Source organism: Callospermophilus lateralis, unplaced genomic scaffold (assembly GCF_048772815.1).
Source record: "Callospermophilus lateralis isolate mCalLat2 unplaced genomic scaffold, mCalLat2.hap1 Scaffold_101, whole genome shotgun sequence".
Classification (NCBI taxonomy): domain Eukaryota; kingdom Metazoa; phylum Chordata; class Mammalia; order Rodentia; family Sciuridae; genus Callospermophilus; species Callospermophilus lateralis.
The window spans coordinates 3,449,079-3,466,855 of NW_027510272.1; positions in this window are offsets into that span (position 1 = coordinate 3,449,079).

The following is a 17,777-nucleotide window of genomic DNA, read 5'->3' on the forward strand; positions in this document are numbered from 1 at the left end:
TCATTTGCTATTCTATATTTATTCTATGTATACTATGCTGTGCTATATTATGGATCAGTGTGTTTGCACAGGGAAAATGAAGTGCTCATTAAGTCTTCTGTCTGGAAGAAATGGAGACTCGTCCAGCACTGTTCAGCCTGGAATCTGGCTTGCCTCCTAGAGTCTGAGTTAGGTGCCCATTTTCCTTACTCCACTGAAGTATCATATTGTGTATTTATCATATGTTTGATTGCACCAAAGTCAAATGTTGGCTCAGATAACCAATTTCCTCATCAGACCAAGTTTCCTATAGGTTAGGACTGAGCTGTGTTTGCTTCTTCCCTTCTTTCTGAGTGCTCTTCAGTTCTTTCTTTTCAAGGCCAGCCTGCATTCTGCTTCCACTGGTTTCTGATTACCAAAACCCTCACTGCCCACTGGCTGCCATACCATACTTTCTCCGACTGTTGATGCTCCAGATTTATTTCTCTGACATTTGTCAAATTATATCACTTGTTTAATTTTCTGCTTCCAGTAGAATATTCATTCTATCCCTTTTATCACCTCAACTAAGTTATAATGAGATCTCAATATATATCAATCTTCTCCCCACTACACTATGCCATGTACAGTATGGCACATGTTCATTCACTCCAAAACAGCATTTAGTCAAACAAAATACCCCTTCCTTCATAAGTTGAAACATATATGTATATGAAATAAATGATATGCAGTATGAAAATATTTGTGTACCTGAGTGTATGTATGGATATATAGAAATGTATCCTTTATCAAATAAAAATTGAGATTATTTGAAGCTTTATTTAATCTGAGATGCCTTTCTGGATACTCAAAGTTTTTGTAAGGTGCCCTTTTTCCTTACCCATTAGTATATTCATCTATTTTAGATTCTAATGATTGAAAATTATTTTTATATTATGGGTATGTGCTCTAATACTTTTATTGACTACCTATTACATTGTAAGCATTATAATCATTTACTTGGAAATTTATCAAAGGAAATCCAAACTATCTTTCTACTTGAGCTTCGTTGAGAAAAGCAGTTCTTATCTTCATCATAGACTTTAATGTTTTTTTTCCAGTGTTGGAATTGAACCCAGGGCTTCATGCACACTAGGCAAGCCCTAGTTATATTCCCAGCCCAATTTTTAACTTGTAATATAATATTCAAATAGTTTTAGTAGGAGTTAGCTGATATTGAACACACTTTTTTTAATACTTTGTTGCCATGCATATATAAGGATTTCTCTTATACATTTAAAAAACAACATCATATTTTTAATATTTAAAAAATAACATCTCTATTACTGATTAATTTAATTCTTGGTAAATGGTTACTTGCATAAGAAAGGGTTGCATATTACTGAAAATATTACTCCTTTTTCTTAAGTTGAATATTAGCCTTATGTGTCTTCCCCCCACTACCCAGGCTGCTTCCATTTGCCTATTTCATCTTTTAGTAGAATCATTACCCATTGGTAATTGTTTTTAAATCACCCTGTTAGGATATTTAAATTTATTGATTGCACCAATCTACCATCATTCAAAATTAATCAAGCAAATTTAAATCTTTATATTATCTATTCCACTTTCATTTCTATGATAATATTAGCATCTTTGTACTCACTGCCAGTGAAAATTCATTTAATGGTAACCCTTCATTTTCAATTCTGAGCATCTATGTTTAGCAATTTCTGAGTATTCTGATTTTTGTAGTTTCTAGTTAGCTATATTTAAAATTCTACTGGGACTTAGTTCTATTATTATCTTACTGAGATCAGTCTTTTTCCCTTAAATTTTATGTTATCCATTATTAATTTTAGCAAAACTCCACTTTATGTAGAGCCTAGTGATAATCAAGCAATAGTCTTAAAAAAATAATTATTCTTTTGTGGGAGGTAGGAGATATGAACTGGGGGTGGGGAAAGATAATGAGTCTATTTTTATGCTTTAGTTTTAGCCTAATGATTTCAAGTGTTCAGAGCACAGAATTGTGGAAATGCTGAGGAACATCATGCACTCATACCTGTTGAGAAAGTGCAGAGTACTGATCTCAATTAAGTTCTTGAAACATAATTCAATGATTTAATAACTCACTTTTCTCATCACCTCCACAGAGTTCCTGGGATTTGCATGATTCTTTCCCATGAGTTAAATTGGTTAAAAAAATATGCAGCAAGGTATGGCATAAAATACCTTTGGGGTCACTAAAGGGTCTAATGGCAGAATAGGTACTACAGATCCTGGAAGAGTATTAATCCCATGAGGTGTCGCAGGACAAAGGGTTTTATGTCACATAAGATTTGGACAGATGTATAAATAAGTCAGGCAGTGATGAAAACTCTTCATATATTCAAACCTGGAGCTTCCAGTTCTTTAGCCTCTTCTTAGTTTTTAAAATAACTTTTAATATCCCACATACTATTTTTGAGAAAGAATAGAACAAGGGTAATTTGATGGGAGTTTGAGATACAAATGATGCTAACACAGAATTTATTGTATGAAATATATTTGAACACTTTGGTTTTTGGGTCTTTCCCATTAACATAAAAACATTACTCAAAACAATACTTTCTTAAAAATCAGGGCAAGATTTAATAAAAGATATTAATCTATTTCTCAAGACAAGAATTATTTCATTTTAAAGCACTCTGAATATTTAATTCTAAGCACCGTGTCTCAGTGCTTGCTTGCAAAAAGAATAAAAACAAGAACTATATTTGACAGAAACAAATTATTGAAAAATGGATCTAGAAAAAGATTGTCTGAAAATTGTTTAAAAAAATGTGTGCTATAAAGCCTGTATCTGTCCAGGTATTATCATTACTATTTTTTTTTTGAAAGAGTACTATGGTACTATGGTCTAAGGGCAGTTATAGTGACCAGCAAAGGATATTGATTTTAGTATAAGGTCACAGTATCTGATGTGAAAATGTAGCTTTCCTTGGTTAAGATATCTGAGATACACACACATTTATATACCTAAAGACATGCATATAATATTAAACATATATGTATATATATATATATTCCTATATTCACATATCTTGGTTATATCTAGTCAGATATCTTGGATGTAAGTTTATATGTAAATATATATATAATATATATATATATATATATATATATATATATATATATATATACCCTTCCTTGTAGTATGACTACTGCAAAAGGAAGGTGTTGACTAGAAAATGCAAAGACATGCCATATTTCTAATTCTTCATCAATTAAAAACATAGCAATAGTATATGTTTGCCCCTGTTTCTGTGACTCTGGGCAGGCTTGTGACACTTCCAGATATCAAATTCCTACTCTCTGTCCAAGAGACAGCAGTGAATTCATACAGATATAAAAGAGTTCGGATCACCAGCTAGCCTTTTTATATACCTTTCCCTTTATACTCGTTAAACTTGGTTTTCTTTCATTGCAGTTTCATTTCGCATTTCCGTTATAGAGTGAGGTTTAGCTTGACCTCTGCTGTCTTCCATGGGAGAGAGAGAGAGAGAATTCATTTTCACAAATTAAAGATTCTAAATAATATTTTTATATAAATGCTTTTCTGCAATATTAAAATATATATTTTTTCCTTAGCTAATATCTACAGTAATCAAGATAAAATAGTGCGTTTTTTAAAATAACCTTTGTGATAATTTTGTATTTTTGCCATGTGTAGGTGTTTCTACAATACAACAAAATTCAATAAAGCAATGTTTGCTTTGTAATTGGTCTGTTTTTCATCATATTGATAATAGGTAGGTTTCGTCTTTAACCCCCACATAGTATGTATCACCACTATATTATATTAAGGCAACATTATTTGTAATTACTCTGAGAGCATTTTATGATGCATCTAAGTTAAATAGATCTCTAAAATGTATTGTCCATTTACCATGTGTTTTTAAAGCTATTTTTAAATGAATGAATGTATCTTTTCTTTTCCATTTGCTTTTTACAGTAACTGAGATAATTATTTTTAAAAACTCAGAAACTACTTTTGGAAAATTATATCCTACAGTTATAGTTTACCATGAAGAATGATGAAGTATTTATGAAGTACAATAAGATAGAATATTATTCTTTTGTACCCGTCTGTCCCAGAGGTAATTGTTCAATATCCTACATCTCAAACAATTATAATTAACTATTCTAAATCAATTAAGAACTATGTACTTGCTTGTAATTCTCATATTTACTTACACTTAAAAATAATTCATTAAAGTAATTCTGTTGAGAAATGTTTGTGGTAATTTTAACGATCTAAAGGTCATTATGGTGTGGTGGAGGCTTCAGATCTGGAACACAGTGCTGATAGAATGAGCTGTGAAATTCCAACTACAGGTCATGATCTCAATCGTTGTATTTTAATGACTTTTATAGGTCAATGCCAATTCCTAGCTGTCACTTTTCAACCCGTACCTGAATTAGAAGACAAGATTATTCATTTTGCTACAAAATGTTAATGTGAAGACCTAAAAGTGACAAAATAGTCTATTTTTTGGTTTGTCGACAAGCAAGTTTGTTTTACATTAAATGGTTTTTTTTACAAACTTGAAATGTGAATATATTTTATTTTTTCCGAGTGAGTACACAATACACAATTGTTTGACAATACTATTAACCAATTTTATGCCAATTTGTTTGCCAATCTAACATCAAATGAAACACATTAAGATTTTGGACGCTGTTTGGTGACTTAAACAAACTACAGTTTTAAAAAAATGCATCTATAAAACAAAGTATAAAAAGTCTACCCACGGCCACAGAATCCCTTGTCTTGCAACACTTTTAAAGTCACAATAAATGATTTTAAAATTATGGAATTAAAAAGAATTAGTAAATTGCATGTCATTTAAAGAAATGCATGGTGCTTCATTTGAAGTACACATTATAAAGAAGGAAAATAAAAGTAACTTCACCTCTAAGATAATGTGGAAAGACATGTAGCTTTACACCAATTCTTGTCATGTAACTCTATAAACACAATAGAGAGAAGCAGATGAAAAAACTAACATTAGTGAATATTATGGTTCTGCATATCTTTAATACTGACACACAATTGCTTTCCAGTGGAGATAATCCCCTGTTTGGAGCTCATTGGCATCATTATTGTTTTATTGTCAATGGACAGTTACATATTTTTATTGAGTAGAAATTAGGAAGTGTTCCACCAAAGCACATACAAACTTTCAACTCAAATTCAATTGAAAATATATTTAAATACCCAGAGCATTAAACTATGACATAGAACACCATTAAATCTGCTATTCAAAGCAAGTAAACTTGCAATGGTTTTACTTCCCTTTGGTTGTATGATAACTTAACATGTTGGTCCTTGTTTTCTTATATTCTCTCTTGAATTGGATGCAAATCCTCTGAAGGGATCAATTATTTTCATGCCCCTGTACTATCCTAACTTTTAAAATAATGGCATGGAAAAGATTTAGAGGAGGGTGGGTTGACTCCCCGGCATACACTGGCATACCTGAGTTTGGGCACTGACATGGTTATTTTCTCTAAAGAGACTTTACCCGTTATAAATGAAGCAGTACTTGTGTCTGTCTTGACTTCACAGCAGTGTTGCCTGTAAGTGCAAGGTAAGTTACATTCTCTCCCACCCACGTTTCCTTCTGATGGCTTATGTAGGCTCTGGTTAGCAGAGTGAGCTCAGTGAATTTCTAATCACATTCATTCAATCAGCTACACAATGAAAATCTACAAAGGTTCTCTTAGATTTGTGTTATTCTGTTGACGTTCTGGCTTGTACTGACTGGTAGCTTTATACGTGTATCATGTTGATGAAGATTTCTGATTTTTAAGAGTGTTCCTGAATTTATATAGCCATAGCATGTTATTTTGCTCTCTATAAAAGGATGACCATATTGGGTGGAAGATTTTTTGGACCAATTTATTTAAAAATAGGTTTAATGGGCAACATGGATTATTCTAAAAGAACATTCCAAGTAACCACAGGGTTTGTATTGCATTACCTAACTGTTAATTTTTTGTGTACTCAAGACAATCAGGAAGGTATGATGCTATGTTCCAATTATTCTACATGCCATCTACATAAAGACATATTTTTTTAAGTCTTGGTTTATTAATTGCCTACAAATGCCAGTTACCAGGAGTCAAGAATCTGTATAATCTATGTGATAAAATTTTAGACTAAATTCAGTGATTGAGGAGCAAATAGATGAAACACAAATGAATATAACTTCTTAGATATTTGTTTTGAAATAAAGGAGGTGAATTAAGGAACTTCACAGATAAAAAATAAATTCCTCACATCTTAGAGTTGTGAATTATTATGTATTCATTTTTTTGCAAAAGCTTTTTCTCCTCTCCCAGTCTCTTTATCCCAGAGAAATCACACTGCATGAAAATCCAGGCACTGATGGTAGAAAGTTGACAAAGTGTTTAATAAGTGTGTCTCAGAATTCCTTTTCTCTTCAGTGAAGAAATGAACTACACACGACACCAAGAAGATGTTGGGGCCCATAAAGAACATCACATTCTAGGCTTGCCTGTGCTGATGCAGTCTCAGGGAATTCAAAAGATGGAGCCATTGAACTATGTCATCCCTTTGCTATGACAACAGGACATGAACCGGTGACCAAGCCAATAATGCAGAGTATGAGACCTATTAAAGGATCTCCTACTTGAGAACTGATCCTGATTGTTACATCGAATAGTTTTGAAGTACTGAATATATCGTAGGAAAAACATAAGAAAATATAGTCAGAGCTAGAATTTAAGATTGTGTAGGTAGCACATGGGAAAATGTCACAAGTGGGAATTTCAGGAAGGTTATCTTCTACTTGACTGATTGACTATACATGTACAGTAGCTAACATATATTTCAAAGTCACATTTATTTTGAGCATACATAACTGATGTTCAGGAACTTCTTGTTCTCAAAGTCGTGAAAAAAATGAGGCAGGACACTGTTATTAATGTCCACATACAAGGTTTGGTTTTATTTAAAAAGTGTATAAACATGCATTTTTTTCTCCTTTTTAATTTTTCTTTTCAATTTACTCATTCAAAATGGGTCAAACAGATTTTAGTTGGTAGCCAATTTCTGAGAATGTACCATCAAATATTTATTCCAATAAACTTATGGATGGTGAACTGAACATACTCTGAGCACTGCTTTTTAAGCACTTGAAATTTGGCTCTACCTTTGGTGAAATCAACTTTACATCTTAGTTAAATGAAACACAAAGTTGTATATAGACTGCATTTTTTCAATCATGAATTTAAGTGATTCAGTTTTATCCTCTAGTGTGTACTGTACATGTATTAGAAATACAAAACAAGATATTGCAATAGATTTTATGTTTGGAAGCAGCCTGAGTATGTCCTAATAATAAATTGCTTCTTTACTTGCTAGATAGTCGTGAGTTCATTTTGTTTGTTTCCTTGGGGAACTTCATGTTATATTTTGACTTAATGAGTTGGAGAGATTAATTATGGTAATTCAGAAAATGCTGTTTCAAAAATCTGTATTATAAATACAGCTCTTGTGAAACACCTTAATTTCCTTTTGCTTGTCGCCATTCTCAGATGGGTCAATTACAATGACAAGTAAAGTTGATTCTAAATAAAACTTTAGTTATCTTTTTTTAAAGCAAGTTTAGTACATCTTTGCTACCTGCATATTTTAATGCATATTCAGCCTAAAGACTTAAAATTCCTTCTTTTGACCCCTTGCTTTTGTCAATAGCAAAATCCATCTTTCTTCTCTTAAAAACAGACTCGTTTCCTGATGTTCAGACTTTGCCAACACCATTGTTCCTTTGCATCTTCCTATTTCTACACCCCAACTGAAAACCGTCTAACAGGATGGGTCCTACCAGCATTATCCAACCTAGCTTACAGTACAGAAACCCCCTTCACATTCAATCTTTTCTTCATGTCATGAGGAGTAGAGATTTGTGCTTATCACCAAATAAAATTGCAGTGCAAAATTTAAACATAAAAGTCACACAATTAAAAGTTAATATATGGCACCACAGCCTATTAATTCACATATAGTACAACAGACCGATAAGAACAGACAATAATAGAAACAGAGCTAAAAAGAGTGAGCTTGCATAACAATGCACTAAAGAAATTATATACAGAGGAAAAATCCTTTTCTTCCTGGAGGGCGAGTTTTGTTTTCTTTCTTTTTTTTTTTTATATACTCCTGACAAGAAAGAGTTAAGATGGGTGGTGTACTTAAGAGAAGAAATCAAGTAAAACATCTGTGGGATATGTGTGGCTGTGTGTCTTTACATTGCATTTACAGTTCTTTTAATAGTATATAAATAAAAGAAATTGTTCATTGCACTGTTTAGTGTCTTCACGTCCATGAGTTGGGACCTGATGGTCCTTCAGACCAGCTTTGTATGTCTCCTCTCAGTTACTCTAAAAAGAGATGGAAACAAAAGTCAGGAATAAAGCTCAAGAGTTAAATGATGCATTCTTCTATCCTGACCTGCATATTCAAAATCAGAGCAACCGGATAGTAAAAGAAGATGAAGTCATCAGAAAGATCTTGGTGTGTTTGTGCAATTCATTTTTGTTGAACCAGAGAAACAAGGAAACTATAAACACTGTAGAATCTGGAGATTTAAAATTCAACTAGAGCTATTTTATTTTCACTCCCTGCACACCTACGATTATTTCAATATAAAATTTAAAGAAAATTTCAAGTACCCATGGGCCAAATGAAAAATTATAAATAAATCTTAATACTGATCAGATTGATAATAGCCAATAATGATAACTCAGATCCATAAAAGATAAGTTTGAAACTATTTTCCCTTTTCATTAGCTCATGAACTCCTCCAGCCTGTGATGTGAGCATAATGGTAATCATAAACTATTTTTCCATGAGGAATTCAAGAGATCAGAAAAGTAGCTTTGTCTTCTCATGAGCTATAATCAGGCAAGTGGTTGAGAACATTAGAAGCCATGGCTGTTCTCTTAACAGCCTTGGTTAAGCTGAATTCACAGAAGCAGTTGACAATGTTAAGCAGGCATCATTCTAATAGGGAATAGGGAGTTGGTAAATTTCATAATGGAATTAACACAAATTCAATGTTTTTAATTGGACGAACTGTGACATCCCTATTTTTCACCATTACCTCATATTTTTATATTTAGAAAATATGAAAACCAATGCCAGTTCTTCATTCAAAAAGATAAACTTAATCAATAGCTATATCATTTTAATAAAAATATTGTGAACTAACTCAAATCAAAAATCAAAATTTTTTTTAAGACTGACTCCATAAATTTAAAAAAAAATGAATGAAGAGCAAATAAATGAAGAATAGGAGGAACTACTAAGAAGACTCTTTAAAGTATCAAAGGGCCAGAATTTCTCTCTTTTTTATTGTGCTGAGTTTAAAAGAGCAAGAAAAGTATCCAGTGAACTACATTTAATTTAACTTGTAAGTGTTGAGACTAATTGCCCACTTTAAACAATTTTTTGTTGTTTTATTGTTGTTTATTTTGGTACTGGGGTTTGAACCAAGGGTGCTATATCCTGAGCTACATTGCCAGCCTTTGTTATATTTTATTTTGAAACAGGATCTTACTAAGTTGCCCAGGTTGTCCTCAAGCGTGATCCTCCTGCCTCAGCCTCTGGTAGCTAGAATTACAGGTGTGCACCACCGTGTTTAAAGTAATTCTTATGTAGCATAAATCAGCTTGAAATATAAATGAAATATTTATGTCATTGACCTGCTATAAATAGCAATCATCTATGTTATGACCAAACTTGTTTAAAAATCATTGATTTTTTTTTCCTGTAGCAGGGAAAGTTTTCTATCATTCTTAAATTTGTTTAATATGAAAATATTATTAATCTAATATTCTTTGTGAATCACAATAAACCATTATTTTATTATTTTGGTTCTGGGGATTGAACTTAGGGATGAGCTACCATTGAACTACATCCCCAGTGCTTTTATTTTTCATTTTGAGACAGGGTCCTGTTGAGTAGCTGATGGTTTTACTAAATTGAGGCTGGCCTCAAACTTGGAATCCTCCTACCTCAGCCTTCTATGTCATAGGGATTACAGCTGTGTCACACCGTGCTTGGCTATGGTAGCCTTTTCAGTGACCTAAAACACTTACATAATTCACCTGTAAAATGTCCTTGACTATTTGAGCCCATATATCCTATGTCAAGAAGGTCACTGGCATTGTGCTGGAGGCCTCCCCTCAACACCTCTGGTTTCCTGGGTCCAGTGGATCCTTTAGAAGAAGCTGTTCCTGATGAGCTGTGGCCACCTGGAGATGGGAAACTGGGCTTGCTATAGGGCACGGAGGCCTCCTCTGAAAAAGAAAAAAAAAAAAAAACACAATAAAGGGCTAAATTGAACTGCAGCCTGGGAAAATAACACGAATTTAACTCTTTCAAGTTAAGCTCAGAATGGACCATTTTACTATTTCATTCTTTAGTAAAATTAAAATTAGGAGGTTTAATCAAGACCGGATATTAAAGGAATTTCCATGTGCAAGCAACATTTCCTACAATAGGAACTGAAGTAGGATTAAATTAAAAGAGATCTTGGGATAAGTATACACTGTTGTATATTATTTGCAAAACTTGAATTCATTATAAAAGAGAGCAGCTTACAGTGAACTACTTTGTTAAAAAAAAGCATATCTTAGAATAATTTCTAGAGTTCAAGGAGGCTTAAATATTCCCAACAAAACAGAAGAAACGTGGTTTTGTTTTAGTTTAAACCACAGCAATATTTTCTCAATCAATTTAGATCAAGGATTATGTATTAACAAATTAAGTAAGATTCTTAAATTTTTGTTGTTGCTTGGGACATAAATATATTAATTGAAAGGCTAGGAATTTCATTAAAAGAAAAAGAGAAACCCACCCAATTTTAACAAATGTGATAATATTCATTTTGTATTTTGTCTCCCTACAAATAACTGATCAAATGTATTATGAATAATTATTTAATATTTTGAATCCTTCTTTCATTCTCCTTTTCTCCTCTCTTTATTTCTTATCTCTCTCTTCCTGTCTTTCTCTAGCTCTTTCTTTTCATCTCTCCACATCTTCCTCTCCACCCCAACTAACTCCATTTCTTTCTTTCTTTTGAGGTTTTGGCCATTAACAAGTGATTAGATGATGAAAAAATGTTGGCTGAATTTACTGTTTCTTGCCTTAGATAGTCTTTAATGACAGGGATCACATAATTTTTCTCTCACAGCTTGAATGGTCAACCATTCCTAAACATTTCAGTAAATCTAGATATTGAAATTGTCATCTTCTGGCCCTTGCACAAATTGAATTTTTCAAAAACTTGAGTACAGTGTTGTAACAAAATGTAATTACAGAAATGCATGGGGAGAGGACTTGTCTAATAAAGATTGAGTCCAAATGAATATGGAATATGTTTCAAAAGTTGTGTGCATGTGTATCTGTTTATTAATACTCAGTAAATTCTGATGCAAGATATTCCAAAAAATGCAATAGCCCCACCCCTAATTAATGTCCAATCAGAAACCATGAAATTTATGTTTTAACATTTCCAGGAAGTGTGATTTATAAACAAGAGCATTTCTTGTCCCCATGTGAACAGTCATCTACATTTAGTCAGTTAACCTTTTCCAACATGAGGTCTGTGGTTGGTCATTTACTTGTAAATTTATAATCTCAATTAATTCACCTAATTGACTGACAGGAGCTCTCCTTTCAAGTGACTGGTTACTTCTGTCAAAATGACAATCTCCTTGAAGGTAGAGATTAAACTGACACAAAAGTTGAAATTTAGTGGTCTTAAAGCTACTCAATAGAAACAGTAAAAGGCAAAAAAGCCAAAATTGTCCCCTGAGACCATAGATGAAGGCTGGAGATCTCTTGGATTCAAAGACCTATGGAGTGGTTAATTTGAGGAGCAATCACCACTGTAATCAGTTTCAAGGAACATGCCTCTGAGCTCTGCTTGAGAAATTCCAACTTCACTTACTGACTTAAGGCAAATATCTCTCAGATGCCCTTAAACAACTGCCATTTCTAGAATACCTGGTAGAAAATAAAAGGGTCACAGCCCACACTTGCTTGGGACTGTGCAGAACACACCTGATCCAACCCCTTGTTTGTGTGGGGCTTTCCGTGTGTCTTCTTGGCATTCTGTGGAGCTTATCCATTCCTGGGTTTGTCGTTGCCACTCTAGGGAGGTTTTGGCAGGACAATCCAAGGAGCTCTTTATGTCTTCTAAGCTGGAGGCATGTTGTCTCTCTAGAGAGCTTCCTTTTCTCTCTGTTGAGTTTTCCACATGACCAGCATGCTGGCTCGGGCCTATTTGCTGCCTTAAACCCTGACCTGGTGGGGGATCTGGTGGTGGTGGAAGATCTAAAAATTTTGAATAATGTTTAGAATGGACTAAAATTTAATGAAAAAATACAGGTTTTAGCTCAAGTTGGAAAAAAAAAAAAAAACTCTTGCCCTCGTACAAGTATCACCCATGCAAAAACAAACAAAAGAAAAAAAAAACAGAGAAAAATAAAAGTCAATTATTGATATGTAAAATGCATATTATTGGTCTCTCTGCTGTCTTCTACCACAGCATCATTGAAATCAAATTGACTGGATTCATCCAACTGTTAAACATGGAAAGTGTTTTCAATTGCACACTGGGGCTAACATTCAAGGTTAAAGGGCAACTTAAGGGTCATAATTCATTTTCATCCTTCCCTTTTCAAAGTAGAAATACTATGGAAAAAAAATAAAATAATAAGATCACTAGAAATTCTAGCAGCTGTGCTAATAAAAGAACAAAAGCCAGCCTGCCAATCTCCATAGGAAACATCACCCTTGGGAAATAAAGAACTATATGCCGAATCATATGCAACATATGATTGCCTTTACCCAAGTATGTGGCACATTTAGCAATAGTCAAAGGGTTAAGCTAACATTTATTAAATGCAATTAACATTCTGCCTGACAACCAATTCTGGCTATTCGTTTCATGAGTTAACTAATGAGTTACAACTAATATATTATAATCTTCCAATGTATTAATTTTAATAAGTAATAACCAATGTTCAGCATACAGATTGAATATGCTTTATGGTACTAGAGTTGGCAATATATCATGGAAATTTGAGAAGGAGTGAAATAGATAATTTTTTAGAAATGCTTTTTAAATTAAATATCGGAAATGAAAAACTTTAAAGTTCAAGTATCAGCAAATTTTTCATTTTCCTTTTCTTAGCTCTTCATATCTAAAGCTTTGTGTCTTGAAAATCTTCCACTGTGAAATCATACTTCCTTCCTTAAACATTACACCAGCTGAAATGATCTATTTTTTTCCTTTAGTACTGGGCATTGAACTCAGGGGAATTTTGCCACTGAGGTACATCCCCAGTTTTTTTAATTTGTTATTTTGAGGTAGGTTTCGTAAGTTGTTGAGAGTCTCATTAAATGCTAATGATTGAGGCCAGCCTCAAACTTGTGACCCTCCTGACTCAGCCTCCTGAGTCATTGGTATGATAGGTGAGCATCACAACACCCAGCTTTAAAATAATTTTTAAATACTTCTAAATATTCATTTAGCTTGATTTATTGTGATTTTGTGTATGCTATTGCATACTTCTTAGTTTATCCTTAGAGTATTGGCAATTATGTTATTTATTCATAAAAAGCAAAAATCATGTATAGTATTTATTTCATTAATTAGAAGATACTGTACTTAATATACAATTGTTATGATACTTTTATAACCAGGTTCATATTTCTAATAATATTATCATTGAATTTTAAAGGGAAAAGTATAAATTTCTTATATACAAAAAATAGCTTTTTCAAAGAAATGTTAAAGTGGTCATTCTAAGATTTATACTTTGTCTTAGGAGCAAAATGATATTACTCTCCACTGCACAGAGAATCTGGAGCACCCAGGTTGGATGGTTACTAGTTCTTATGTATACCTTTCACATTATATTATGAATTTCTAATTATTGAGGGGAACAGAGTCTCTGTCTGGGAAAATAAGGTTTTATTCCAAACATTTCTTCCAAGATTAAAAGCTAATGTAATGTTGAGATATCTCTTTGTTGGATAATCCAATGAGTTTTGGACTCCCATCACTAAACATTATTATAAATGCAAATTAATTATTTCATTTGAGTTATTGGTCTTAGAGAGACAGCAAGGAGAAATTATAAAATTTGCTTCCAAAATAACAAATCTTATCATTGATTTTTACTCTCCATCAGAGCAGCTTAATTTCTAAAATGGTCAAAATGGTATCTGCTTATGCCAGCTAAAATTCTGAAGACTATTTAATTTAACCTGAAATTATATAGCTTCATAATTAAGTAATATCCTTGAAGACTGTGTCTTCTAAGAAGAAAGGGCATTGCAAGCATATTGAAATAAACCAATGGGAAAGGGAAATGGAATTGTAAATTCCTGTAGAAAAATAAAAATATATAAGCAAATACATTTTATCTAAATTAAATTTATTATTCAATTGTAGGTTGATTCATTTCAACTAAGTCAATTCACTGAAGAGTATCTTACTAGCCTACTGAGAATTAGCTAGTGTCATGTGACCACAATCCCATGACATAAGTGTTGTTATTGTCTTCATTTTTTAGCTGAGAAACTGGGACCACAAAGAAATGAAGTATTTCCATTCTGGATCTTTCCTCCCAAGAACTGCAGACTCTTCTAACCAAATCTACATGGGACAATTCCACTTGGATATCTAGAAAGCTTTTCAAATTGCACATATCGGAACTGAAATCTAGTTCCTCCTTTATAAAATGTGTGTCTTGCATGATATTCCTCTTCTCCACCTGTGGCAATTTCATCCTACAAGTTCACCAAAGCTATGAAGTGACCTTTAAGCTTTGCTTTACTAATTTTATTAACAAGACCTGTGAGCACCATTTCCAGAATTCCTCACTTCTCATCACTTTCACTTATTTCTGACTTGGTATGAATCCCCTATGTTGCTTCTACAGCTTCCTATGTATGTGATCTGTTTTACACCTTTTCCCCATTAAATATAACCCAAGAGTGGAGATGATCTTTTTATAAAGACAAACAGAGAAGATCATGTCACTCCTCTGCTCCCCTCCACCCCCCCACTCCTCTCTCCAGTAGCTTCCCATTCAACATACTGTAAGGCTGATTGCAACACTGCAGCTTCAAGGTCCTACATCACATGTGCTCTTTTGCTTGTCTGACTTCGTGTTCTATTTTGTTTTTATGCTTGCTCTAGTCATTTTTCTCCCCTAACATTTTTGGTAAATAAGCCCCAGATTTTATTGCTGTTTTCTTATGTCTTCGAAGGACCTTTCGTTGGATATCTTTGCTTTCATTCTTCTAGTCTTTTCTCCAATGTCACCTTGCATGTGAGGCCTTCCCTAAAGAACATTCTTAAAAATATCTCTTCCCTACCTCCATATTTCTCAACTTATTTCCCTTTTGTCTTTTTCCTCATGGCAATGATCACCCTCTTATCAACTGCTTTTTTATATTCATGTATTTCTGTTGGTCTTTATCTATCTTCCTACACTCAAATGTAAGCTCCATGAAACCAGAGGATTTTTGTCTATCTGGCTCCTATTGCCTACCATGTGGAATATACTTAATATATATTTTAAGGGGTAAAGCTAATATTTGACAGAACTTCAAAAGGGTCCCTTTTCTGGACAGGACATTAAAAACCAGGGGAAAGGGAACACAGGATGTAGTCTAAGGAAAATCAGTTTGTTGGGTAGAGAACTGCCAATTTTTACTCAGTGTGTTGGCTTCAAAGGTATTTTTTGACTCATTATGCAAGTGGATAGAAGATGTGGATTCATCAATGACTCCTTAGGTGTGCCTGGGTTTTGGTATAGCTTTTGGAACAGACACAGAAATATCCATTCCAATTCTTCTGGGACACATGGAGGATACTTTCTAGTACTAGACACCATGGGAGAGAGTTTTTGATAATGACATATGAGACATGACATAGGTTCTTGTCATTAGAAACTCCCAATGATCACCCATTATCTGTCTTTGCCTCACTCAGAAACCATAAAGATTTCTGAAAATAATGCCATCTCAATCCTGGAGAGACCTACACCCTTACATTACTGCTTAAAGGAGAACCACCTGACCTTGATAGATGAGTGTGTCAATAAGAAAGTATCTTTTACTGTGCCAAGACACTGAAGGTTAGAGGTTGTTTGGTAAAGCAGCTAGCAATAATTACCCTAATTAATATAGCCATAAAACACTATTGTAAAATCTATAATGTAAAAGTTTTATTGTAAAGTGTCCATACACTATAAACTACTAGGCAGCAATCTTCCCAAAAAGAACAGTTTGATTTTATGTAAAGAAGTTTTGAATTATTTCTGACACATGGATTCATATCATGTAAGTGCCATGTCATAAGCATTTATTGTAAAATAACAATATTCTTAAAGTCTCCAAAATAAATTTCCTTGTTTCACAATTAAATGTGTCTGGATTGCACATGTGGGAAAATATGTGAGCCAAATTTCCTTTGCAATATCGCTTAAAATATATCTACTAATAACACATAATTCATAATCACTTTTCAAAATTGAAATTTAGGGACCTATTTTTTAGAAAGATAAGCAATATATTGATCATGATTTAAACTAGGAGGAAGATAGTTTTATGTGAACATATTGAAAAATCTTGCAGTAAAAGGATTATAGAAGAAAAAAGAGCACTCTACTTTTTGTATATTTAAATTGTATACCATCCACATATACTATGTATGGTCTTCAAAGATTTGTAAATAGAACACACTATATTTTTCTCTGTTGCCACAATATTCTGAGCAGAAAAAATATATAAAATTATTAATTCTCAAAGTTTTGAGTAGCATATCAGTGAGAGCAGTATTTTCTATTTAGAGTGAATAAGATCAACACTGCAAACTGTTCTAAGTGCTCAACTAATCTCCAGAGCATCTGAAGCAGAAAGGTTTTGTTCACCATAGGGTATCTATTTAGAGAGAATGAAAAACTCAATTGGACCCTTAACCTTCATATTCCATAGAAACACTTCCCCATGAAAACAAAATAAGCAGGATATATGAACAAACCTGAAAGCTTTTAGAAGAAGCATGTTTGGCTTTTTTAAGCCTTCTTAGAATTACAGGGTGACAAAAGAAAGCACAAAGATGGCTGCCTGACACAGAGTGCCCCTTCCCACAAAGGAAAATGCTTTTTTTCCAAACAAGCTTCATTCTGTTTCATAATGATGGATGTAAGAGTGCTAAGGACTAGGTCCTAGATTCTCAAAACTGGATGTCCATTAAATTTAACCCGTGGAGCTTCAAAACTTCCTATAATAGGATTATACCTCAGAATAATCATGAATGTCTCCATGGTTTATTTGAAGATCTCCCCAAATGTTTCCAACATTCAGCATGGCTAGGTTAATCCTAGTGTTTAGTTGAACAATCTCAGATAAAGTTTGTGTGCTTATGGAAGATAAGGTTGAGAAGAGGGAAGAAATTCATTTTTGAGTCTCACTGCATACTAGGCACTTTAAATATAATTATATATCCTTAAATATACTTCATATGTGCTTAGAATAAAGTTTCAGGATGAATATATTTATTCAGACTTTAAAAGATATAATAATTAAGTGGAAAATGTGGGAAATAGACTATGCTCTGAGAGCTGTTGAAATACTCGTTATTGACCATGGATAACTTCCAGTAAAAATATTTTCTGAAACTAACTATTTAAGCAAATATTCAAACATTGGCTAT